A 26,770-nucleotide genomic window follows, 5' to 3' on the forward strand; every position below is an offset into this window, starting at 1 on the left:
TCCAACTGTGTAGGGGAGCAGAGACCTCTAACTGTGGTCATATTGTGGGGTGGGAAAGGAGAGAAGAAAATTAGCGCTTAAGATACGTAATGCGTTCGCTAATTTCGTTTAATTACGTGAACATAGTGCTAAACAAACGTCATATCAATATATTCAGTTGTTGGTTGATCTGGGAAATACAAAATTGGTGGAAAAGTTTGTAATCAAAATTAAAACACCTGCAGTCATTTCTTGTGAATTTAATTTATCGAAGCAACCAGTTTCGGTCTTCCATTACATAATCTTCACACCCTCGACCAATGTAATTTGGAAGAAATCCAATCTCATGTAAATACATAATGGGATCCTCGGTTTACACGACACTATTCCTTCGTTCATGGATCGAGGAAGGGATAGTGTCGTGTAAACTAGGGACCTGAAGTCACTGGATATATAATATCGACTCCTCTTATGATTGCACACGAGATTAGGCTCCGCCCAGTTTACGTTGCTCAGTGTGTCTGAAGACCGTGTAATGGAAGGCCGAAACAGGTACGGAAATAAATTAAAGGCAAAAGATACGGCTGCAGGTGTTTTAATTTTTTATTCAGCATCGGAAGCCCCTGTACTCATCTATTACAAGGATGGACATACAATGAGATCTGTAATCAGTTGGTGTACCGCGTTCACAAGTGACTATAGTGCTTGAAGGTGAAGACCAATTTCCCCAAAACAAAAGCAAAGACACTTGCAATAAATCAATACCACATACTGTAAGCGATGAATTATACAGTAATCCAGTAATTTCCAGTGGCAGAATCGTTTACAACCAAAAGTCCATTGGGAGAATTATTAAAAATAAAATAATGTACGTAAATGTAATTATGTACTTATTTGAAGTCTATCAAGATGTTTCGAAGCAAACTGTGGCGAAAGACCTGTTTCATTATACAAATTGCATTTATTCAGTTGCACTCAGACGTAGCCCCGTTTTACTACAGCAATCACATCATTAATTTCGTCTTCCCAGTATTTCGCAGTGGTATTATTCAATAAAATCCTCTCGGTTTATTGGGAACGACGGGGCTTGAAAACCAAGAACATTTTATTGAATATTATGTTTCCTTCAATAATTCTTATAAGCCTGTGCTCACCTTCTGAATGACTTTTGTGACATTTCTCAGTAAATATTCTGTTAATATGTGAATTTTTTCTTATAGTTCTCCAAAAACAGTTCAATATTAGATATGCATGTGGTGTGTATTAACGTTATGTAACGGAGCTCTTCGTTCGCAGTACGGCCTATCCCTGAGTGTTCAGTAACTCCCTCTGGTAATTGAACTGGTATGATCGGAATGAAAAATGAACCTTTTAGCAACATGGTCACATCTTGCAGCTATTTCTTAAAGGTAATGTCATATGGGACACTTTCACCTTTTCACACATCCGTATTTCAAATACCAATATCGCTGAAACTTCCCCGCTGTACATTATCAGTATTTTAATATTATATTTGGTGCTTTTCTTATGAGTCATGCGTCGTTTCTCAATTTGTGTTAATGTAAGCACGCGTAACGCTCCCCTTCCATTAGAAATATTAAAAAATGCGAGTATTTGAAGTATTTAGTTGAGTTCGAGATCATGGTTTAAGGGCTAGTAGTTCAAGCTACTATATGAAGTAGGCGGTGGGCATGTTGACGAAATACTCCGTGAGAAGTCAAAGGAAGATCTGATACGCTTTAGTTGTCATCACAGTAGTTTCGTCGTCTTAAATAACTGGCGCAGTAGCACTGCAGGACATGTTTTGAGTATTATTCATCTGTTATGTTAAATATTTGCTTAAATGTGATTGTTTAAATATGTTGCAGAATGCCAAAGCACAAGGAATGACGTGGATCAACAGTAAAATCGTTGACCAACAGCTGTAACAGTTTGACTGGCAAAGATACAACAGCAGTGGAAGCGGAGCACGAGAAAAAGATACGACTACCTGAAGTAATTATTTAACTGTTAAAATCAATGACAGCGCTATAGGTTCGTTTGCATAGGTGGTCCCAAAACAGTTTCACATTGGTCCTAAGGTCAGTTATAGTGGAGACGTGTTGGACAGTCAAGTTCACACTGAGGCGTTCTCAATGGAGGTGGTTTGTTGACAGTAATAGTTAGCCGTGGGACCGACGGTCGCTGCGGAGCGGTGAAACTTGTAATAGAGTTTGTGTACTTACAGATCAGAGTGGTTACTGGTCCACTATAATTGATTTGCTTAGCTCTACAAGTTTCTGCTGATTAGTTACTGTTTGGGCGTTCCCTGTGTTAATCTTTGTATTATTGGTGGTGAGGCAGATCTTTCTAGACAATGGTGTACAGAGTGGGACTACGTTATTTGTTGGATGATTGAAATATTCACCGAGAGGACTGTACTGAAACCAAGCACCTATTGTTCATGCGCGAGTTGAGTTACAGTTAAATACTATGACAGTGGTGAGGCATCACAAGTACACTATACAGAAACCCCATCCACATCGAATTTTAATTTAGTTTCATTTAATCAATCAGTAGCGAAAATGTCTTCTGAAGTGTTCTGATGGTACCATGCATTTTGAAAAATTATTTATTCACACTCGCACAGGGTGACACACCAAGGACACATGAAGTGTCTGTTCGTTGACTCCTGAAAGTGAATGGACTGAGCGCTAATCTCGTTGTTGCGTGTTTTAACAGTAGTACAGTGGGAACTATAGTCACTGAAGTTCAGCAGCAATCAGTGTTCTTTTAAACTGTGCTGCCACCTCTATTATAGAGTGCGAATTACGTGAAGTTTGTCTGCTGGCACTCAGAAGCTATTCTGTGTCTATATATCTTAGTCATTCAATGCCGAGACACTGTTTCTGAATGTAATGAAACCATTATTTTGACCACATCAGCTTGTTTTGGTATTTGCGCATAGCTATTTTTTGTACAGTGAATTGTGTTAAATTTTTCTACTTTTATATTTAGTAAGTGGACAGTGTACGTTTGTATTTACCAACTTTCTCGGAAAATCACGGAAATACTGCGAGGTAAATTAGTGGGAACTACACTCCTGGAAATGGAAAAAAAACACATTGACACCGGTGTGTCAGACCCACCATACTTGCTCCGGACACTGCGAGAGGGCTGTACAAGCAATGATCACACGCACGGCACAGCGGACACACCAGGAACCGCGGTGTTGGCCGTCGAATGGAGCTAGCTGCGCAGCATTTGTGCACCGCCGCCGTCAGTGTCAGCCTGTTCGCCGTGGCATACGGAGCTCCATCGCAGTCTTTAACACTGGTAGCATGCCGCGACAGCGTGGACGTGAACCGTATGTGCAGTTGACGGACTTTGAGCGAGGGCGTATAGTGGGCATGTGGGAGGCCGGGTGGACGTACCGCCGAATTGCTCAACACGTGGGGCGTGAGGTCTCCACAGTACATCGATGTTGTCGCCAGTGGTCAGCGGAAGGTGCACGTGCCCGTCGACCTGGGACCGGACCGCAGCGACGCACGGATGCACGCCAAGACCGTAGGATCCTACGCAGTGCCATAGGGGACCGCACCGCCACTTCCCAGCAAATTAGGGACACTGTTACTCCTGGGGTATCGGCGAGGACCATTCGCAACCGTCTCCATGAAGCTGGGCTACGGTCCCGCACACCGTTAGGCCGTCTTCCGCTCACGCCCCAACATCGTGCAGCCCGCCTCCAGTGGTGTCGCGACAGGCGTGAATGGAGGGACGAATGGAGACGTGTCGTCTTCAGCGATGAGAGTCGCTTCTGCCTTGGTGCCAATGATGGTCGTATGCGGGTTTGGCGCCGTGCAGGTGAGCGTCACAATCAGGACTGCATACGACCGAGGCACACAGGGCCAACACCCGGCATCATGGTGTGTGGAGCGATCTCCTACTCTGGCCGTACACCACTGGTGATCGTCGAGGGGACACTGAATACTGCACGGTACATCCAAACCGTCATCGAACCCATCGTTCTACCATTCCTAGACCGGCAAGGGAACTTGCTGTTCCAACAGGACAATGCACGTCTGCATGTATCCCGTGCCACCCAACGTGCTCTAGAAGGTGTAAGTCAACTACCCTGGCCAGCAAGATCTCCGAATCTGTCCCCCATTGAGCATGTTTGGGACTGGATGAAGCGTCGTCTCACGCGGTCTGCACGTCCAGCACGAACGCTGGTCCAACTGAGGCGCCAGGTGGAAATGGCATGGCAAGCCGTTCCACAGGACTACATCCAGCATCTCTACGATCGTCTCCATGGGAGAATAGCAGCCTGCATTGCTGCGAAAGGTGGTTATACACTGTACTAGTGCCGACATTGTGCATGCTCTGTTGCCTGTGTCTATGTGCCTGTGGTTCTGTCAGTGTGATCATGTGATGTATCTGACCCCAGGAATGTGTCAATAAAGTTTCCCCTTCCTGGGACAATGAATTCACGGTGTTCTTATTTCAATTTCCAGGAGTGTATTTATCCAAGTGAACTGTGTGTAGTGTGCATGCTGTGTAGCAGTGAAATCGGCATCGTTTTTATTGCATGTTTCTAATTGTTTGATTTCCCTAAACTGACGCCAGAACACTCTGAGATTTTTACACTCCTTACATTTCAAAATCTTCCTGTTGCGTTAAAGGAAATCCAGTAAATCTACCCAATTTCTCAGTAATCATCTTGGAGTTGAAGCTCTTCTGTCCATATTTGCTTACAAATGAATTTGTTCTTGGACCGAGTCTGCCTTGAGTAAATAAAATTAAAACATTTTGCTCAAGGCGGATCCTCTCCAAAATATAATCTACTTTCTCAAAGCTGATAATGGAATAATTTTTTTCTGGTCTTTAGTTACAGTACATCGGTTGCTACAGATTTGCAATCAAACAAACTTACATGCAAAGTAACAACTCAGGGAAGAAAACAAGTAAAATATACTCCATATGGCCGAACATTAAAGCTCCTTGGCTAAAAACGGCAACACGGGGAAGAAAACAAGTAAAGTAGATACCAACTGGCAAGATATTACTGCTCGTGTGCTAAACGATTTCATGGGAATCTTTACTTCTCCAGGTATACATCAGTTTCCACAACTAGGAAATTGTTGGTGTACTGATCCTTTGCTCGATGAATCTGCTGTCTCATCCATGATGACAAAGAACTGATTCAGAAAGCTGTTGAAAATCTTCAATGCCACGCTACGGTCGCAGGTTCGAATCCTGCCTCGGGCATGGATGTTTGTGATGTCCTTAGGTTAGTTAGGTTTAACTAGTTCTAAGTTCTAGGGGACTAATGACCTCAGCAGTTGAGTCCCATAGTGCTCAGAGCCATTTGAACCATTCTCTTCAATGCCATGACAACAGCATTCGTGTCAAAGAGGAGCAACTGAGATATGACAAACTGCACAAAATCTCACCTGTTATCATTGCTGTACCAAGGAAGCTGTGTGGTGTCTTTTATCAGTTTAACAGTTGACGGATGAGTGGTGGTCTTCAAAAGCCGTTAAACACTGAAACAAAATATACCAACGAAACCAGTCAACCTTGGCCATAAAGTGCGGACCTCAGCTAGTAAAAAGATTGGGTGTATTACAAACATTAGCATCTTCACTAGAAAAATGGAGAAAGACGGTGGGTCTGAAATTTCTTTGGCTGCAGACGTTGCGCTTACTGCAACAAATGCAGTGGTAGGAAGCAAAATGCTGGTGAAATCTGCTAACTATTTTACAATGCATCAAAGAATAGAGGGCTGCCGTCTCTTGGAATTTGTTCAAACAAGAACAATTCACCAGACATGCTGAAAAAAATTTCAGTCCTTAGCAAAGGAGAAGTTTAGACTGCTCTCAGGACATATATTGCAGCAGTCAAGTGGGAGGATAGTAAACCGATGTGTATATTATCAATCTATCACAATCTCAAAAAGGGAAATGTTTTGAGAACGAATTGAGATAGCGGCAGAAGTGAAGTATTCTGCCCTATGACTGCGGCAGAGTGAAATAAAATAGAGGGAGAAGCTGACAGATTTTGTGAGTTGTGAGAATGGTACACTGTAAGTCGCCATTCACTAAAGTGACGGACTAAAAATCATCTTTTGAACTGTAAAGTTCTTCAGGGGGAGCAGTTGTGAACTGTGAGCACACCTTGTTAGTCCTCAGATGCAGATTATAAAGCAAACAAAAAATTGCATTAAGGTAGGATATTTACGATGCTGAGACTCATATAAATTAAGATAATCAGTGGTTGCTTAGATTTTGAAGAAGTTTGCTGCTCAACGACTAATCGGAACTCGGAAAGAAACTTAATGAAAATAATGGGTATGTGGATTTGTTTGAGAGATAAAATAGTACAGGTGAGCAAATAGGCCACAAGACAAGACACTACAGAAATTTCTCGATGATATATCGTGTATCAGACTTGGTGGATGAAAGAAGAAAATATGAAGTATAGAAAATGAAGCAGTCAAAATGAAATACAGAAGTGTAGAGAATGTGGTTGATAGAAGGGGCAAAATGATAATGCAGGAATACGAGAACAAGTAAGTTATATAGTCACACATGAAAACGGGAAGTATTAGTGACGGATAGCTGAAAATAAAGAAACCATATCTAAAAGAGAAACACTCTGAGACTGCTGGTAAGTATGGAGAAAAGACGGTCCACCTCCATAGCTTAGTGGCAGGTGTAGCTGACTGCCATGTGGAGACCCCGAGTTCGATTTTTGATTTCGTCAGGGGTTTTTCTTGGTAGGAGCATGAAACAGGGCGCACCCAACCTGGCGGTGCACGTTTAGGGGATAACTGACCGAATACTAGCGGCTTCAGGTCTCTGAAACAGCCGACGGCATGGAGAGCTGTGCAGTGACGCCACACTCCTTAGTATCGCATACTATCACGCCAGTGTTGGAGGTATTCTTAGATGGGCCACATAATGGACAGTGATCGGAAGACAGTATTGTGGACAGGCTAGAGAAAGGGATGACATTAAGACTGGGAGTTTGATGCTGAGGATCTTTTGCTTACAGGTGTCCTCCTCTTATGCAACAGATACATAGTTTTTTGTGAAGATGTTTTTGAAATAAATGGTTGTAGCTCCATTATAAGGTGCATTGAGGAGTACCTGTTTTATTCTCCGATGCTGAAATATTTCTAATAATATTTTTACTCTTATAAGATACAAATTACATGGCGGTCGTTTTCTGTTAATTGCAATCGGTGAGCAAATAATCCAGAAAAAATGTGAAGCAAACGATTTTTCCAGAATGAGATTTTCACTCTACAGCGGAATGTGCGCTCACAGCTTTACTTCTGCCAGTACCTCGTCTCCTACCTTCCAAGCTGTGAGTACCGGGCGTAAGTAGTGCTTCGGTGGCACAGATGGTAGAGCACTTGCCCGCGAAAGGCAAAGGTCCCGAGTTCGAATCTCGGTCGGGCACACAGTTTTAATCTGCCAGGAAGTTTCAAACGATTTTTTGTTACTCTTGTGTTATGCGTACTTATTTGTTATTTATACAGTGTGGTCCATCTGAATTTTCGTATGAGATTATATCGTAAACTATACATCGGGTAAAAGTAGTGGGTAAGACCAGTTTGTAAGCTCGAAGAGGGGACATCGAATGATACTACACGTGACCTCCAGCCCCCGCTCCCTACGGTGGGGCGGGGATCTACTTTTAAATCTGAAATGGAAACACCTATTTTTTATTGCGGATTCGGATTCTCCATAAAAAGGTAATCAAGTTTTGTCTGAAACATTTTCTTAAATCATTGACAGATGGCGCTGAAATGGATAAAAAGTAAAATTGGTGAAGAACTCTGATTTATTTAGAATTATCCTAGAAAGACGCATCAAATCGATAAACAATGTGCACCCATTCTTTCGTTACGCCAAATTAAGCTATTTTTGCACAAAATACTACTTTTAGCGTTACTCAGGAACAACGACATGGATGTAGTAGAATGATGTTCCCATGGGGTGCTTCATTAGTGTGAGTCCCCTTGAATCTCACATGTTGGGGTGCCTCATTACTGTGAGTCCCCTTGAGTCTCACAATTTGGGGTGCTTAATTAATGAAATTAGCCACGAAGAAATTGTTCAAAATTATCCCTATTTGCTTTAATGCATAAAGTGTATCGTCTGCGAAAGTAGTCCACAGTTTCGAGCAGCACATCCCGTCGTATGGCCGCATACGCTCTTCGAATGTGTTGCTCCATATCGTTTCGGGTTGTGGGCTGTCTTTCATAAGCAATATTTTTTAAATAACCCTACAAGAAAAAAATCAGGAGATGTTATGTTTGTTGAACGTGGAGGCCTCCGAATTGGTCGCCCGCGTTCCATCCACCGACAAGGGTACCGTAAATTTAAAATAGTCCGCACATTTTTAGCATAATGGGGAGCTGCTCCATCCTGTAGGAACCTTATTCATTGTCTAGTTTCTAAATCAATATCTTCCATTAGCTCCAACAAATCATCACGGAGAAGTTGTAAATAAGATTCCCCAGTAACATTTCGGTCGCAAAATACGGTCATATCAAGTTACCGTTTAAAATTCCATTTGTGTTGATTGTCAACGGGTCTGTCCGAGTGTGGATTGACAGGGAACCAATAATGACAATCATGACAATTTAATTCGCCATTGTTTTTTAATGAGGCTTCATCAGTGAACATAATGTATCTAAAAAAATCATTGCCCATTCGCAGAAATGCACGCGTATTTGCATATCTTTCGGCGTTAATGCCTATGTCAGTGTGATATGATACACAAGATATTTATGTGCCTTCAAAATCCTCAAAACAGTTGATTTCTGTATTCCAGTTTGTCTCTGAATCACACGACCTCATTTTGGGATCCAGTTGAACACAGGCTAGAACGGTAAGGGTACGGGATACGACCGTCATTTTCATTGCATTCGCGATGACGAGGTGAACGGTACATGTATCCATTCCGAGCTTGTGGAGCAGCTGCAGCGTAATTTTCATGCCATTTACCAAAAATTGACATCATATCAACAATCTCGGTAGGAGGAAAGTGAGCCATGTTTCGCTAAATGATAATTTACTTTCGTCAGTTGATGTTCACGGTTCACAATCAGAAGGTGATGTGACGTCTGATCGCATTGCACCAACCTTTGCACTGAGCCATAGTTCGCAGTTTGCTCACAGTAGCGCCACAGTCGGGTGAGTAACGCATATGTGAAAAGTTCCCTAACGAGATTTTAATACCATTCTGCCTCCCTCCATCAAAAACTGTGGCGGGTAGGATACATTTTGTAAAAAAATAGCTTAATTTGCCGTAATGAAAGAATTGGTGCACATTTTGTATCGATTTGATGCGTCCTTCTCGGATCATTCTAAATAAATCGTTCTTCTTCTTTAATTTTTCTAGATTTCAGCGCCATTTGTGAATAGTTTAAAAAAATGTTTCAGACAAAACTGGATTACTTTTTTATGGAGAATCCGAATCTGCAATAAAAATGGGGTTTCCATTTAATATTTAACAGTTGCCGCTCCGCCCCACCCAAAGGGGCGGGATCTGGGATTCACGCGTTGTGCTATTTGAAGTCCCTTTTGAGCTTACGAACTTTTCTTGCGCATTATTTTTACCCGATGTATAGTTTTCGAGATAATCTCTTCTGAAACTTGAGATGGACCACCGTTTATGTCTCAAAGTATGTAAATAAACTGACAAAACTTTACTGATCTATAAATTAGTTTCATGTAAGTAGCTTACTCTACTGTAGTAGGGAGAAGGAAGGAACATGCGGGAAAAATCCTCCTCCGGAGCTCAAAAAGGTAAAGGTAAATATGTTCGTCTTGAAAAGACTCCGCCTGAAAAGTATGCGACCCCCTGACTCAATCCTCAATCTCCGTTCCTCACCAAAAATTTTGGCATCCAAGAGCTTCTTGCCCTGAGAGACAGTGGTAGGCAGTGACGGTGATGAAAAAAAAAAACCCGAACGGAGACAGCAACTATGGAAGAGAAAGAGGCAGATGTTTTTATTTTGTTGCCCAAATACTACTGTCTCATATGCGGCCGAGCCTCACACGCTTCGTATTCTTCCTTCGTTGTGGAGTAAATTGTGAGTATTTCATCAGTGCAAGTCATTGTTCAGTAAACGATATTGGCACTATCAAACATTAATAAGAAGGGTTAGTCCAATGAGGCTTGTCTTTTGACCCATATGGAAAGAATTGGTGATTTCGCATGTTAACCCCATGAAACATCATAGCGACCATTTCAGTCATCGTAGTTTTCTATTTTATCCCTCTACAGTTTACTGTATCTTTATTCTGTGTTCTGCTTGTGGGTCCTTTACTTTCTCTGACTTTTGAAGTATACTACACTCCTGGAAATGGAAAAAAGAACACATTGACACCGGTGTGTCAGACCCACCATACTTGCTCCGGACACTGCGAGAGGGCTGTACAAGCAATGATCACACGCACGGCACAGCGGACACACCAGGAACCGCGGTGTTGGCCGTCGAATGGCGCTAGCTGCGCAGCATTTGTGCACCGCCGCCGTCAGTGTCAGCCAGTTTGCCGTGGCATACGGAGCTCCATCGCAGTCTTTAACACTGGTAGCATGCCGCGACAGCGTGGACGTGAACCGTATGTGCAGTTGACGGACTTTGAGCGAGGGTGTGTAGTGGGCATGCGGGAGGCCGGGTGGACGTACCGCCGAATTGCTCAACACGTGGGGCGTGAGGTCTCCACAGTACATCGATGTTGTCGCCAGTGGTCGGCGGAAGGTCCACGTGCCCGTCGACCTGGGACCGGACCGCAGCGACGCACGGATGCACGCCAAGACCGTAGGATCCTACGCAGTGCCGTAGGGGACCGCACCGCCACTTCCCAGCAAATTAGGGACACTGTTGCTCCTGGGGTATCGGCGAGGACCATTCGCAACCGTCTCCATGAAGCTGGGCTACGGTCCCGCACACCGTTAGGCCGTCTTCCGCTCACGCCCCAACATCGTGCAGCCCGCCTCCAGTGGTGTCGCGACAGGCGTGAATGGAGGGACGAATGGAGACGTGTCGTCTTCAGCGATGAGAGTCGCTTCTGCCTTGGTGCCAATGGTGGTCGTATGCGTGTTTGGCGCCGTGCAGGTGAGCGCCACAATTAGGACTGCATACGACCGAGGCACACAGGGCCAACACCCGGCATCATGGTGTGGGGAGCGATCTCCTACACTGGCCGTACACCACTGGTGATCGTCGAGGGGACACTGAATAGTGCACGGTACATCCAAACCGTCATCGAACCCATCGTTCTACCATTCCTAGACCGGCAAGGGAACTTGCTGTTCCAACAGGACAATGCACGTCCGCATGTATCCCGTGCCACCCAACGTGCTCTAGAAGGTGTAAGTCAACTACCCTGGCCAGCAAGATCTCCGGAACTGTCCCCCATTTAGCATGTTTGGGACTGGATGAAGCGTCGTCTCACGCGGTCTGCACGTCGAGCACGAACGCTGGTCCAACTGAGGCGCCAGGTGGAAATGGCATGGCAAGCCGTTCCACAGGACTACATCCAGCATCTCTACGATCGTCTCCATGGGAGAATAGCAGCCTGCATTGCTGCGAAAGGTGGATATACACTGTACTAGTGCCGACATTGTGCATGCTCTGTTGCCTGTGTCTATGTGCCTGTGGTTCTGTCAGTGTGATCATGTGATGTATCTGACCCCAGGAATGTGTCAATAAAGTTTCCCCTTCCTGGGACAATGAATTCACCGTGTTCTTATTTCAATTTCCAGGAGTGTATTTTATATTATGTACCAGCCTTAAGAGACTGAGACTGCTGCAAACGAATAAGCCAATCATACTTATACAAGAACCCGAAGGAAAGACTTTTTAAGCCTATGTAGTGACTCACAACGCTACTTGTGGACCGGAATTACAAGTAAATAAGTAATTTACTTTGCGGAAAGTACTCTCAAAATAAAGCGAAATCGGCTCTAAGGTAAATGGAAAGGCCGGCAAGGTGGCGTAGTCGACTCACATTCGGGAGGACGACGGTTCAGACCCAATCAGAGATGTAGATTTAGGTTTCTCGTGGTTTCCCTAAATCGTTCCAGGCAATTTTTGGGGTAGTTCCTTTGAAAAAAAGACACGGCCGATTTCGTACCCGTCGTTTTGTGATCCGAGCTTGTGCTGTGCCTGTAAAGACATCGCTTTAGACAGGACGTTAAACTCCAACTTTCCTTCCCTCCGTTCTAAATGAAAACTTGAAACCTGTGAACTGTAAGAAACACAATGAAAAGCAGTTTATTGGAACATCTTTATGCACTACGCTGCAAAACGTAAACAGTAAAATCTAGAGTAGTTTACTATTCATTTAACAGTGGATCCTAATGTATCTGCATAATTTATTTGCTGCTACGTAATGTGGCTGATCTGAATTGTAATGACTGACAATTGGAGATACATACAGTAATGCCCAGAGTAATATGCAAGCTAATGGCAGTGTTTAGCTACTGACTGGACTGACCGCAGTTCCTCTGGGAGGTGACCTAGTTCGATCAACTGGGGGAACACCAAGTACAATTGCAGATAGAAACAGTGCTAACCATAAAGTGAAATCCGAGAGTGGGAATGTTTCGACGCAAGTTGTTTCACCGCACGTATTACAAGGTGAGCAGTCTGGTTACCGTTCGTCGACAGTGAATGGAAATCAATAAGCTAAAGCGTGACAAATGATTTTCGGATGGTGCTGAACACCGTGACTGCCTACCACTAAGGGAATAAGAAGTGAAGATATGTTTAATGCTTATTTCTCCCATGCTCAGCACAGTATGCAAGTAAAAAGAAAATAATACTACAGCAAGAAAGAAGAACAACTGAAATACATACACATCATTCAGTGATATTGAAACTGACTGACTAATTGTGGAACAAAGCTAAATTACAGAGATAAATTGGAGGAAGAAGATTACTGTAAGATTAGGGACGTAGGTTCTACGAACGTGTTAAGTAGCAGGTATTGCTAAAAACCCATTGATTTCTTTTTCGGAAGTGAATGTTTCTTTTGATTTCCGGTGGAGCCTCCTATTTCCTACAGTTAAGTAACCTGCTAGAGAACCCATTTTCAACTGTTTTAGTCAGCATTCCATAGCCACGTTTGTGGAAAAACTACGTTGGTCCGATGTACAGTTAAACGTAGAATGTATCGGTTTTTTGCAGTACCGTTATTTAGTTGAAATGTTGTAATTAGCAATGTGGACGTCCTGTTAGAGATGTATTGCCCTTGCATTTACAACGAGAGTGCTGTGTGGTGATAAACGCTTACCAAAACTTCTGTCATTTTTGTAAATAGTAGTCCGTTCACTAGGAAGCTCTTCACAGCAAGACGTCTTTTGGTACCAGATTTTCAAAAGGCGATAGTTCCAGTATTAATGCGCGTGTGATCTTGGGCCCTAATCATATACCATATAGTTTTACTCCACAAATCAAACACTTGAACAACGCTCGGTTCCCCAGCTTTCCTCCTATTACTCTTAGATATTTACACTATAATAGGAATGAAACGTGGCGCATACACAAAGGCATGTACCATTCACAATCTGTCTTTCTCAGTCGACCGAAGTAAAGAAGACAGTCAAAGACACTGGTCCGTGCACACAGTGCACGGTAAAACTGTGTTAAAGAATTATGCGGGCAAAAGTGCGATACTTCATGGGACCTTATCATGACCTCTAATTATCACAGAGAGCGGGTCAAGCGTTTAGGATAGGCCTTGGTCCAGCAGCCATTGGTAAACCTATCGGGGGAACTGGCATAGATTCAAAGTGTAAACGCTACACACATTGTACAGGCCAGGAAAGTTCAGCAATTCGGTTGGTTCTTGTGGATTAGGTGTGAGCTGGGGTGGATCTTGGCGACTGATAAAAGCACTGTTCCTGGGTGACTCCCTAGAATATCCCGAAAACCATGGTTTTTGAGTACTTAAAGTACCAATTCTAGACATAGCTGCATCTAAACTTTCTGTTCACGGATTATCGTAGCAGTTTTTACCACATATTCTTCGGTTGACTTTCTCGGGGAACCAAGACACTTTTTTGCATATAATTATCCACTACCGACATCCAGAGGTTGTTAGTTAGAACACTTACGCATGTAATATCCGATCAGTGACACAAATGTAGTTTTAACTGTCGTAGACAACACACGGCCACGGTTTAAGGATCGTCGTAAGGTATCTGATGTCATCAAACTACGTTCTCAGCGAACATATTTTCGCCAAAAATATTTTCTGACAAACTGTCTCTGTTGATGGGCACGTAACGCCTATGCAAATATGTATAAAGTAGTACAGTAGTGACAATAACTGGGCTAAAAGGATCTTAACATGCTTTAAAAGAATTTAAATCATTGCTAAAAATTATACAAAACGTGAAATTCGTAGAGAAAGGGAGGTGAACGAAGCCAATAGCAATGGGACCCAAAGAGAGAGAAGGTACTGATGGTCGTGGGAGACAAAAGCATGTGATTGATGAGCAAAGTATCCAGAAAAAGCGTAAATAGGCGATTTTGTGTCATCCTTATATCATGCTTACTTGTTCGTTGTTTAGGTCTATACATGTCAAAATTTTTAAGTGTGTCCTGCTATATTAATAAACTGTCAAAACTTTACTGAACAATAGAATTCCTTTTATCCAAGCAGCACAGCCTGCTGTTGTAAAGAAAGGAAGGGAATCACGGGAAAAATGCTCTTGTCAGAGCACAAAAATGTCGGATACGTTCATGAGACACCAGACGCCTCAGTCTTCATTCCGCCTCCTTCACAGAAAATTTTGGCACTTCAAAGTATTCACGCTTTTTTGTGCTGAAATGGAGTAGCAATGAATATTGGTGGTGGGGGAGAGAGGAGGCACTTCCAGTAAGAGACGAAGAGGGAAAAGACGCTGATAGTGCAACAGAGAAAGTTGGCAGTGAAAGAGGACGAGAAATGAGTAAAGACAGTAGCAGTGGGAGCCAAAGAGAGAAAAGATATCGACGGTCAGTGAGAGACATGGCAGTAAAAGAGAAAGGGACATGGGTGGAAATAGGAGTGGTAAGAAAAGAGAGGAGACGGTGAAACTGAAATATAGAGACGAGTGGAGGCTATACATCGACGTGGAAAGGGGGAGGGGGGAGGGAGAAGGACCCGGCCAAAGCGGTGAACATTAACACGTAGGTGTAGAGGAGGACTCACTTTCGACCGAGATTTTAATCACGTCGATATATGAGAAAGACCAAGTTGGACCTCTAGAAATTTTGACCTGTCATTTTATGGTGGAGACAGTGGCATAGCGGAAAATAGGGACAAGAGAACATAGTGTAAGTGAGGGGAGAGTGTGGTAGTCGGATATACTGTAAATCACTGGGAGGTAAAAGGCACAGTGGGAGAAAGAGATGTGTAGACAATGACAATGAATGAAGGATGCTGAGTATGAAAGCTCAATTGCGAAGAGGGACCGGGTAAAAGGATTCAGAATTTTCTGTGCTAAACGAATTCGAACATGTTTGCATGCCAATATTTTTGGCGAAGAAGGAAGTCTGAGGACTGAGACAGTTGGATCCCCACTTTCCTATCACAGTTCCTTAAAGAGGAAAATATTCGCTCTCGTGTGCTCCCACTGGAGCATTTTTCCTCTATTTGTATATGATTTATTTTATCAGGAGGAACAGTTATCCGTTCAACATGTAACTGAAGCAGCAATACAGATCTTAAGAGAAATACATTGTCTTATATAGCTCTACTGAACCATCCACTTGTTTCATTGTATGTTGTCTCAAGAGAGTAAATACCTACGAGTAATCAGTTAACTCATTTAATTAAGAAACATTCATCAAATATCTGAACTATAATACTATTTATAAGCTGCTTTCAGCGCGTTATGTCATGGTCAAGTTAAAATAATTTGCTAGGATTGAAAAGAAATCATCGTACTAGTACATACACAATTTAGTTTATTACCTGAATTATAGACATTTTTATGAACATAGCAAATATTCTCGATTTACAACTTCAGAAAATTTCGTATAGTTCGTTATTTCCTTCGATGAACTTGGTATGTCGTTCTTGCCATCACCAGAAATGCACTGAAACTGCTAAAACTTACTTTCAGGCTGTGTCAAGTTTCGGAGTGGCCTCCATGATGCTGCAACAATATCTGTGTTACATGCTGAAGGATGAAAGACAGCCCGCGACCACAAAGAAAAATTTCTTCTCGCTATATATTGTTATTTATAATGTATGAAATACAAGTTAAAACACACCACTCTGCAACGACGGTAAATTCGTTCTCCCGGTCACACCCCAGTTTGTTGTACTAGCAGCAACTATCGAGATGGGAGTCTTAGGTCCCAACAGCAAGTGAAATCCTACGTACCCCTAAAGAAAGTATACACGTGCACTTCAAGTTTATTTTTCCATGGCGTGCCCGTTTATTCAATCTTTCGTCACAAACAAGACTAGCGAATGACCCCTACAATTTCGTTATGGTAATCGTTACCGTTAATGGATGACATGTTCTTTTGTCGTATGCCCCAATTCTGAATGTCAGAGTTTATAATCGAACACAGTTCCAGCATATATATCGGAGTACACACTTTCACTTGCTCCGTCTACTAATTGATTTTCCTCCTCTCACACTGTCCAAATCCGCATATGAAATTACCAGTGTTGGTATCCTTTAACAACAGAATATTCATCCATTTTGTTAACAATGCATCACACCAAATCGCGTTCTTACGGTCTCCAAATAGAGTAGGATCAGCAAGCCAGTCCCCAACTCTTCTGTTCGATGTCTTTCAAAACATATCTCTGTCCGTATTAAGTCCTGACTTCTAATTCCCGCACAACCGGACTGAATTATCCGAAATAAGCGCGCACCATTACACTCCCTCGTTCACAGCTGGTAGAGCTGCCCGATAGTGTCAATTTTTTTTACAGATTGCTATTCTACTTTAAGAAAATCTTAAAAAGATAATAAGGGAAGACAATCGGCTCAAAAAATCGTTTTTTTTTGCCATTTCGTATGTTTTGTAGTTTTCTTTGTAAAATGGACTTAATTGCATGCAAATTTGATTATTATTTTCTGATATATTGATATTTTACAATATGTTGCACATCAAGTGCCTTGTCAGTATTCAGGCATATGACTTCATGCTGCCTCCAAGTGATATAAGCATCTTAAATTTATATTTCAATTGGTTTCCCATCCTGTAACCTAGGTGACAACTGAATGTTTCTTTTGTTCCTTTGGAAAAAAAATGTTGGAGGACGTCTTACTAATTCTGAAACAGAGAAGCTGCAAACTCGTTACGTACTAGCCATCAGAAGGAAATTTTAAGAAATATGAGAACAGCAGTATGGGCAAATTTTCACCATAAAGTATTAAGTGATGAAGACCCGCAACGCAGCAGTCGGCCCTGAAAGTTGATGCAAACATCAACGGCAGTTGATGTTTGCATCAACTTTCAGGGCCGACTGCTGACGAAAATTGTGGGCATAAACACTCTTTACCGCTAGAAGTTTTGACCACAATGCACCCTTTTCTTATGAACCTTGCTACTAATGATCTACTGAAGCAGTTGTCACGTGGTAGAAATCTAAATCTGAATGACAGTTGTCCGCAGCTCGTGGTCTAGTGGCTAGCGTTGCTGCCTCTGGATCACGGGGTCCCGGATTCGATTCCCGGCCGGACTGGGTATCTTCTCTGCCCAGGGACAGGGTGTTCGTATTGTCCGCATCATTTCATCATCATCATCATCATTAGTGACACTGACTAGATTCGACTGTGTAAAAATTGGACTGTGTGAAGGTGGGACTTTGTAAGGGCTCTGATGACCGCGCTGCTTAGCACCACACAAACAGAACATCATCATCATCATTAATGATAGTTAGAGCTTTGAAATTAGGAATCGACAGCCAAACACGGTGTTTGTACACTATGAAACTTTAAAGTTTGGTCCATTGAACGCTATTTTATTTTTTAATAATACAGTTTTATGTTGGCTGTCTTTCAGTAACTGTTTATAACGTTGTCAACCAGCTGCAAATATTTTTTAACACATTGACCTAGGTTTCGACACCTGGAAAGATGTCTTCATCAGAATGAAATTTTGACAACCCTATTAAATAACACATAGAAAAATTAGTTTAATATAAACATTAACAAAAAAAATGTTCCAGCCTTTGGTACGTACACCTTTCAAGGAGCATCAGAATGACCGGCCCAGTGGCTTCCATTGTTGCTAGGAAAAGAAGACCCAAGCTGCCCGCCTGAAGAGCGCGGACACTGACGCGTGCCCATCTGAGGCATCGTACCAGAAATAATAGGACTGAACGACAGTTAACTACAGAGAACGAAAATTCAGAAGATGAGAGCTTAGCGTATTTTTGAAAGTAGAATGTAGACAAGTAAGTGAAGTACAACTGAGAGCCATCTGTTAGGCCTTACAGAAATGTCCATTACATAACGTACAGAATGTTGTAAATATTTCCACAGAGCTGCACACTCATAAACGTAAAATAAAATGAAATAGAAACATCTGCATGAAGGAAACTTTAAGAGTACATATCTGTATGAGATTTTAAGAAAAATTTGTTTCGAAACTAGAGACAAGAAGACACAGTAAAAAATCAACGAATCACAATTTTGCAAGCTACTGAAAATATTTTTGTTATGTAATTGTAGCTTTTGCCTATGTAAAACGGAAATTTCTTCAACACTTTTCAGTTTGTGGCCGGAAATTAACAAATGGTTCAAATGGCTCTGAGCATTATGCGACTTAACTACGGAGGTTATCAGTCGCCTAGAACTTAGAACTAATTAAACCTAACTAACCTAAGGACATCACACACATCCAAACCCGAGGCAGGATTCGAACCTGCGAGCGTAGCGGTCGCTCGGTTCCAGACTGTAGCGCCTAGAACCGCACGGCCGGAAATTAACAGATGACCTTGATTTTTAGTAATAGCATATCAAGAAATACTGGTGTACTGGAGAGACGAGGAGTCAATACAGGTGCAACCACAAGACTAGCGTTACGAAATATCTATTTTTCAACAATCTGTAAAGCTGACATAGCTGTACTCAACTGTACAAAAGAGCTGAGAAAACAAAGAAGAGACGAGAATAAAACAGAGGAAGATGCCTACGATTCAGATGATATTGAATATGGTGAAGGAGAATTTTAATTATAAAAATTGTTATAAAACTGGTAAATAATACTTAAAGCTATGTCAAAACTATATTTTTGTCCTACAGGTACCATTACTTCTAAAACCGTGTCTCCTAGAAACCTGAAATTGTCTACACTTGTTCTGAGACCACAAGTGAAACTACAGAGGAACATTTAGCTTTGTAAGTGTATTTCTTTTGATTTAGGCCCAAAGAGAAGACTCAATTTTTTAAAACGGTAACAGAATTTTTTAAACATATGTCAACAGATCTCTACAAACGTCGTGTGTCTGAATCTAACCTAGATTAAAGCAATAATTTCTAAATATCCCCTTTAAAATTTCAAGGTTCTGTCTTTAGCAGTTTGTTCAGAAATGGTACCTAAGTATCTCAAAAATTTTTATTGCAAAGAGCAAAAGTCTTAGGACGCTTAACGGGATCATCGCGTTACGTTAAATACACAGTAGACCTTCTTGCATCAAAAGTTTACACAATCATAACAGAAATTTACAAAAATACAGTTAATATGCAGAATAATATATTACAGTCTGTAACCAATTTTATATTAATATGTACAATATTTCACACAATAACATGAGAAAATGAAAGAATGTGTTATTACTCAGCAAGGAGAACTCGATAGCCGATCACGTAGCCAGGAGTACGCCCTTTCCTGTTCAAACTAGCGGAGCTGGTTGGCATATGAACTTGCGCTACTGGTTTGTGTTGGTTTCTTGTCTATCTGGGCTACAATAATATGTTCATTATGCTATTTGTAGTAGCTTATCTGCGTTCCTATTTTTTATTCATTATTGAACCTACTCCAGCATTACCCGTATTTAGTTATGTAATTATTACCCTGCCACAGAACTTTATTAACTCCAACTACATATAACTGTAACCTATCCATTTCACATTTTTAAATTTTCTAAACTACCTGCGCAATTAAGGGCTTTGACATTTCACGTTCCAATCCATAGAACAACAGTTTTTGTTTCTCCAGGTAATGACATCCTCCAGAGCAATCCCTCCCTGGAAATCCGAATGGATTTCAACAAGTGTTGAAATCCAAACCACTCTCGGCCCTTCTTTAGCTACTTTCTCTCCTGACCAGCGATCCTAGCACACCGACACGCCGCTGGCTCAGAACGACCTGTTGCTCTCAATCTCTCACTCCGGCGCAACAGCGTTACTCTCACATTCGGGAGGACGACGGTTCACTCCCGTCTCCAGCCATCCTGATTTAGGTTTTCCGTGATTTCCCTAAATCGTTTCAGGCAAATGCCGGGATGGTTCCTTTGAAAGGGCACGGCCGATTTCCTTCCCCATCCTTCCCTAACCCGAGCTTGTGCTCCGTCTCTAATGACCTCGTTGTCGACGGGACGTTAAAAAACACTAACCTAACCTAACCGTTACTCTCACGTGGAAAAGAGTTTCTTGCCACAGTGTATGCGCTCCAGACAGTTCATTTTTCTAGTATGGCTCCAAGTTTCACCTTTTTGCTAACCATATACCCTTGGTTTCCTTGTTTAACCATCACACTTCCTTGCCAGTCAAAGCTGCACGAAGCCCACAATGGCGGGCGCTGTTCTTGTCTCGCTACAATTAGGAAATCTATTCTCGACCTACGTCGAAACGTGGCAATGCGAACGCCTTCTCCCGCTTTCCTGTATCTTCTGATCCCGACTTTGCTAGTGAAGAATTGCTTTCCATGCGTCTTGGCACTGGAACACAGGCCGCGCTCAAGGATTTCCAAATTACGACCTCGAGCAAAGCAGCTGCCGTTTCCGCCGACACTGTTCTCCGCCAGGTGTTCGGGTTTTTTCACTAGGGCTGGTCATATGAACCGTCAAGTTGGGCTTCGAACCCCCTGCGTAGCTGTTTTCGCTTACGACATTTCCTCTCCGTCTTGGAGTTAATACCCATCAGACGTCACTAGATAGCGCGAAGAGTGAAACTCGGGAATTTTACAGAAACATAACTAAACTTTTACTCACTGATAACTTGCCGTTGATATGACGTACAACCTTGAAGCTATTTTAGTCCGTGTTCCACTGTTATTCTCATTGCTAAAATTCAGAGTGCCACACAAACAGGTTGTGGGTATAGTGCCAACAAAAGGCACTGGTCCGCTGGCCGATCGAAATTCCCGGGATGTCCCGAACTGTGATGTATACTTTTCGAATATTTCGAGACGTGCTGAAACATATACCTGCTTGCAACAGTGAAAACAGCTGCCAAAGGAGAAGACGAAATCGCCAAAGACACAATGTGATAGCTATCGCCAAATGCAACAACAGATAGCTCAGCGAATAAACTTTTAATAGAAGGAATATTTCAAATTTGCAACCATTTTGTTTGAAGAAACGAATTAAAAATCACTTTATGTGGTAGATGTTAAGAGTTCCGGGCAACACCGGACAATGTAGCTACTTTGTGAATACATTTTTTCCCTCCATGTAATTCAGTACACGTTCAAAATCCTAACGCAGTTCGACGTTAGTGACACGAGTCTAAGTCAGTAGATTACTGTTATTTCCTTTCTCGGGTGTTGGTGTGACTTGAGTAACTTTCCAACCTTTAGGTATGGATCTGCGACGTGATGTGATTGCTAAGTATGCAGCCATCATATCAGAATACTCAGCAAACCGAAAGGAACACGCCTGGTATAAAATCTCGACGGGAGGCCTTCCCTTTGTTAAAAGAATAAAACTTCTTCGCCTCACTGCGGATACCTACTTGTAAATTACTCATGTTGCCAGTTGTTCTAGATTCAGTTCAGGAATATTTACTTGGTCGCCTCTAATGAAGAAGATGGTGAAAACGGTGTTCAGTAACTCCGCTTCAGTGGTACTATCATCCATGACAACTATTGTTATCGTTGAGCGAAGGTATTGGTCTTGCCATTGATATACATGCAGTTAAAATACCTTCTGTACCATCGAAAATTTTTCGCTTAATATCCGTTGATAATTTGTAACATTCTGCTATTTCTGAATCATTAAGATCTATTACAGGAACTGTATTCAATGTTCAATGGATATGAAACTGTATTTATTTGTGAATGTATATAATTGATTCTAATTATAGTATAAATACTGTAAATTGTTGGGTAAATGCCAAGGGAAGTTCGTTTAAATGTATCGACGGTAACTACGAAATTTCAGTAGATGTGCCTTTGTTTATCTTTGCGTATGGAGAGTCTCCGTCGCCTTGTGAGCAGAGCGGAGGCCCAACTGTTTGAGTCTTGAAAGGGTGTGGAGTATTTGTTGGGCGCTCCCGCTGACGTGGTGTGCAGTTGCGACTGCACCAGTGTAGGCGCAGCTACTTTGTTAATCAGCGAGTCTTGAGAGCATCGTCGGATTGGACAGGCAGAGGAAGCTGCAGTTCTGACTGCTGCCTGCCCCATTGTTCGCCGAGGCTGTGAAGACGACTCGTGCTTCTCAACCAGCAGCAGCAACAGCAGCAGTTCAGCATTGTCGTTGGCTAGATTCTTCAGCGTCTGCACAACTACAAAATCATAAGGCTGTTAACTGACAGAGTATAACTAATATTCTACAGGCTTTACCCAGCGGCATTTTTTTTTATATTTCAATGACTAACTTTCTTGAATAATGACTTGCAATAGTCAAAATTTGTAGGACATCTACCTGTCTTATCATTTTCCTCAGTTATTATTACCAAGAAGTGTTCCTTTCGATTCCATGCAATCACCGAGTGCAGTAAAAATATGAAATTTGGTTCACTGTGTGCCGCCAGTTTTGTTAGTTTGCTAATGACCAGTTTCAATTTAAATTTTGCTGCATCAGTAACTGTTCATCCTCGAACTGCATAACAGATGCTAACTAATTTTCTGTTTTGAGTATTAACTTCGCTCACTCAAAGTAACGTAAAACTTTGCTAACAAAACTATTAGCTAAAGATAAAACTCAGAATGCACAGTTTCCTTTATTCTGTATTTAGCTTAGAAAGTGACTTCTGCTGCCTTGGTACGCGTTTTACTGTACTTATGTTGAAAGTAAATCAGTTTCTTATTTGGTTGTCATTTATTTAACCAGCAACTTTATTTAACTTTGCTTTCAAAATGTAGTATTTCAGGACAAGTAACTGCAGACCGAGTGCTTTCTGATCCACCTATTTTCTCGTGCTCTGTTGTGTTGTCAAAAATCGTGTCACCCTGCTGTGGCCACGCCATTGATTATGTGATTATTTTTCTGTGCCTTACCTTTCTTAGGATTTTGGATATACATTGTCTTAGTGATCTAGGGGCGAGTCTGGCTTTATGAGCCGCGCGGTGTGGACCCGCCGCACTTCCGTCTGCGGAGCGTGTGAGCTCGTTTTTTTATACGTTGCGACTTAACCTGCGCACTGGCAAATAAGTTAAGGAAATCGACAATACAGAAGTCTGCAGGCTTTCGTGGCCGTTGTCAATAAAATTAAAGTCTTCTGGGTTGTTAAGCTACATCATATTTTCTTCTAAACTAATCGACGTTCCGAACCCTCCGCTGGGGTCTTCTTCAGGATGTTTCGGTGTCCACTGTTGTAGAACACTGTTAGAGCCAAGTGTCACGTTCTCTTACAAAGGGAACCGCGAGACCGCTACGCTCTCAGGTTCGAATCCTGCCTCGGGAATGGATGTGTGTGATGTCCTTAGGTTAGTTAGGTTTAAGTAGTTCTCAGTTCTAGGGGACTGATGACCTCAGATGCTAAGTCCCATAGTGCTCAGAGCCATCTGAACCATTTGAATTCCTATAAAGGCAGATTTTAAAAAGTGGCTCTGAGCACTATGGGACCTAACTTCTGTGGTCATCAGTCCCCTAGAACTTAGAACTACTTAAACCTAACTAACCTAAGGACATCACACACATCCATGCCTGAGGCAGGATTCGAACCTGCGACCGTAGCGGCCACGCGGTTCCAGACTGAAGCGTCTAGAACCGCACGGCCACACCGGCCGGCTGCAGGCAGATATTCTTGTGCTTGAACTGGAGAAGTGGGAGGATCAGTTAAAATTCTTCTCATTGCTATTGGTGGGTTGTCGTCATAGGCTACCGCTGAAGTTGGAGCGATATTGGCTAAACTGTAATTGGTATTATTAGTAGCTCGCCGACATCTGATAGAAAGGCACTATTCCATAATTACACTGGAGAAATTCCTCCTACTGCTATTGGTTGCCCATCATCACTGGCTAGATGCGAAACGGACAGAGCAGGAGAGGGAGAACATTTATCCAAAATATTATTGTCCGCCGAGGTGACTACAGAGCGGTGCTCGCACACCGCGGCCTCATATTTACTTCCTTGATGGCGAGGAGCCGCGATGCCGTAAGCCTATAGCCATCCCCTCTAATGAAATTACATGCACTTTTGGAAATTTCAACCGCATCTCAGATCTTTCTTCTATAAATGTTGGTCTCGTCAGCCAGCACACGTACTTTATTAAAATCGTTGTCACAGCTACAGTTCTCATGATGTTCCGCTACTGCCATTTTTATACTTTGTTTTAACCGCATCTGACGTTCGAGTTTATTAATGCGTTCTATTACATTTCTTCCCGTTTTTCTTATACACTCTTTGCCTCAACCACATGTCACTTGATAGATGCCAGCATGGTGGAGTTAAGCAGGTGCAGCACAAACTCGGGAAAATTCCCGTTTACAAGAGATTGCGCCATTGGAATCTGACAGTATTCTAGCAATAGTAGACACTGAAACACCTTGAAGAAAATCCCAGCAGAGGGGTTGAAAAGTCGATTATCTTAGAAGGAAATATGACACGGCCTAACAACCCAGCAGATTTTAACTTTAGTGACAAGGGTCACGAAAGCCTGCAGGCTTTGATAAAACGTTTGTATAGGAAAGAGCTTCATACCACCATCAGAAGACTGGAGAACCTTCGCAGAAGAAGAGGTAAATTGCTAAGCGATCTGATCTCTCTCTCCCGGTGAAGTGATACGATGTTGGGAGCCAGGGGGATCTTCCAAAGGAAGAGCCAAGCACTTCTTCGTCAAAGGATCCAGCAAATACGCAGAGACTTGAATTAAGTAAGCTCCGTTTTAATTTATCTGCATTTTTCACTGGCTGCAACTCTCTCAACCCAGGACTGGGACAAAGTGGACAGAATAACATTTGATCATTCAACAAGGCTTTCGGATTTCAGGGCTACGAAACAAAAAGAGAAGTTCGAGAAACTATCGGTTAGAGTGCACCAGGGAGACGCCACTATGGATCCTAAATGAATAGTGGTGAACCTTTCGTCAGAAGTACTCGCTAAAGCCGCTGTTTCAGTTCTGGGCAAAGGTCTGGATTTCGCAACTACACAAAAGAGAATACCTATTGAAGGAATCGTAGGTGCCGTCAAAGCACCGTTGTTTCGTCTTTTGAAGGTATATGCTGAATAATTAAAACAAGATGTGTCGAGTGTTCTATGGAAATCGAAACCTCCCAAAAACAACACATCAGCGTAGGAAAGGAAATGTCTTAATGAAATCATTAGAAGTAAGAGCATCGTTGTAATGAAATCGGATAAGGGGAATGATACCTTTGTTTTGGACGCTGTGAATTATCAAAGGAAGAAGGAAAAAGTACTAGCTGAGTTTGGGTGTCACAATTTAAAAAGCTATCCGACGAACATAAATAATAATCTAACACCTCGAATACCTGTCTCACCCAGAACGTATGGACTACCCAAGATACATAGGGAATAGGTTCCTTTGAGGCCGATCGTCAGTGGGATTAACTCGCCAACTTCGTTTCAGTACGTCGTTTATCTGGTAAACTGATCCATCTGGTTGGTAAAACAAATACTGTTGCCAAAGGTGGAAAACGTTTTTTTTACAAATCATAGGCACAATAAAGATATCTACAGACGACATTCTTGTTAGCTTCGATGTGACATCGTTGAATATTAATCACGCTGGTAAGAATGATGAACAACCGCTTCAAACTCCGTTAGACTACCGTTCGTTTCTGACCGCGTAACAGAATTCTAGAGAAACGGGGGGTATCCAGACATCTTACTTTAGTCAACATAAAATAAAAGATTTGTTCTGACGATAAACGGAAGCACCTGGTAGCCTCGACAATGCAGGCATCTATCAAGTGACATGTGACTGCAGCAAAGTGTGTATAGTCAAAACTGGAAGAATGTTAAAGAACGCATTAAGGAACACGAACGGCACACGTGGCTACAGCAAAGTGTTAAATCGGCACTAGCGGACATCATGAGCACTGTGCCTTTTTGGGCCGGCCAGTGTGACAGAGCTGTTCTAGGCGCTTCAGTCTGGAACCGCGCGACCGCTACGGGTGCAGGTTTGAATTCTGCCTCGGACATGGATATGTGTCATGTCCTTAGTTTGGTTAGGATTAAGTAGTTGTAGGGGACTGATGACGTCAGATGTTAAGTCCCATAGTGCTCAGAGCCATTTGAACCAACTGTGGCTTTGACATCGATTTTATAAACGTTATAAGAAGAAAGGTCCGAGGAGTGATCGAATTTTCCAAGAATGCATATAATGTCAGTAGGGAGGACGATTATAGGCTTCCGGCATCGTGGCTTCCCGGCATCAAGAAAGTAAATATGTGGCCACGGTGTGCGAGCAATACAAACAA

The sequence above is a fragment of the Schistocerca americana genome, chromosome 3 (assembly GCF_021461395.2).
Source record: "Schistocerca americana isolate TAMUIC-IGC-003095 chromosome 3, iqSchAmer2.1, whole genome shotgun sequence".
In the NCBI taxonomy this organism is placed as follows: domain Eukaryota; kingdom Metazoa; phylum Arthropoda; class Insecta; order Orthoptera; family Acrididae; genus Schistocerca; species Schistocerca americana.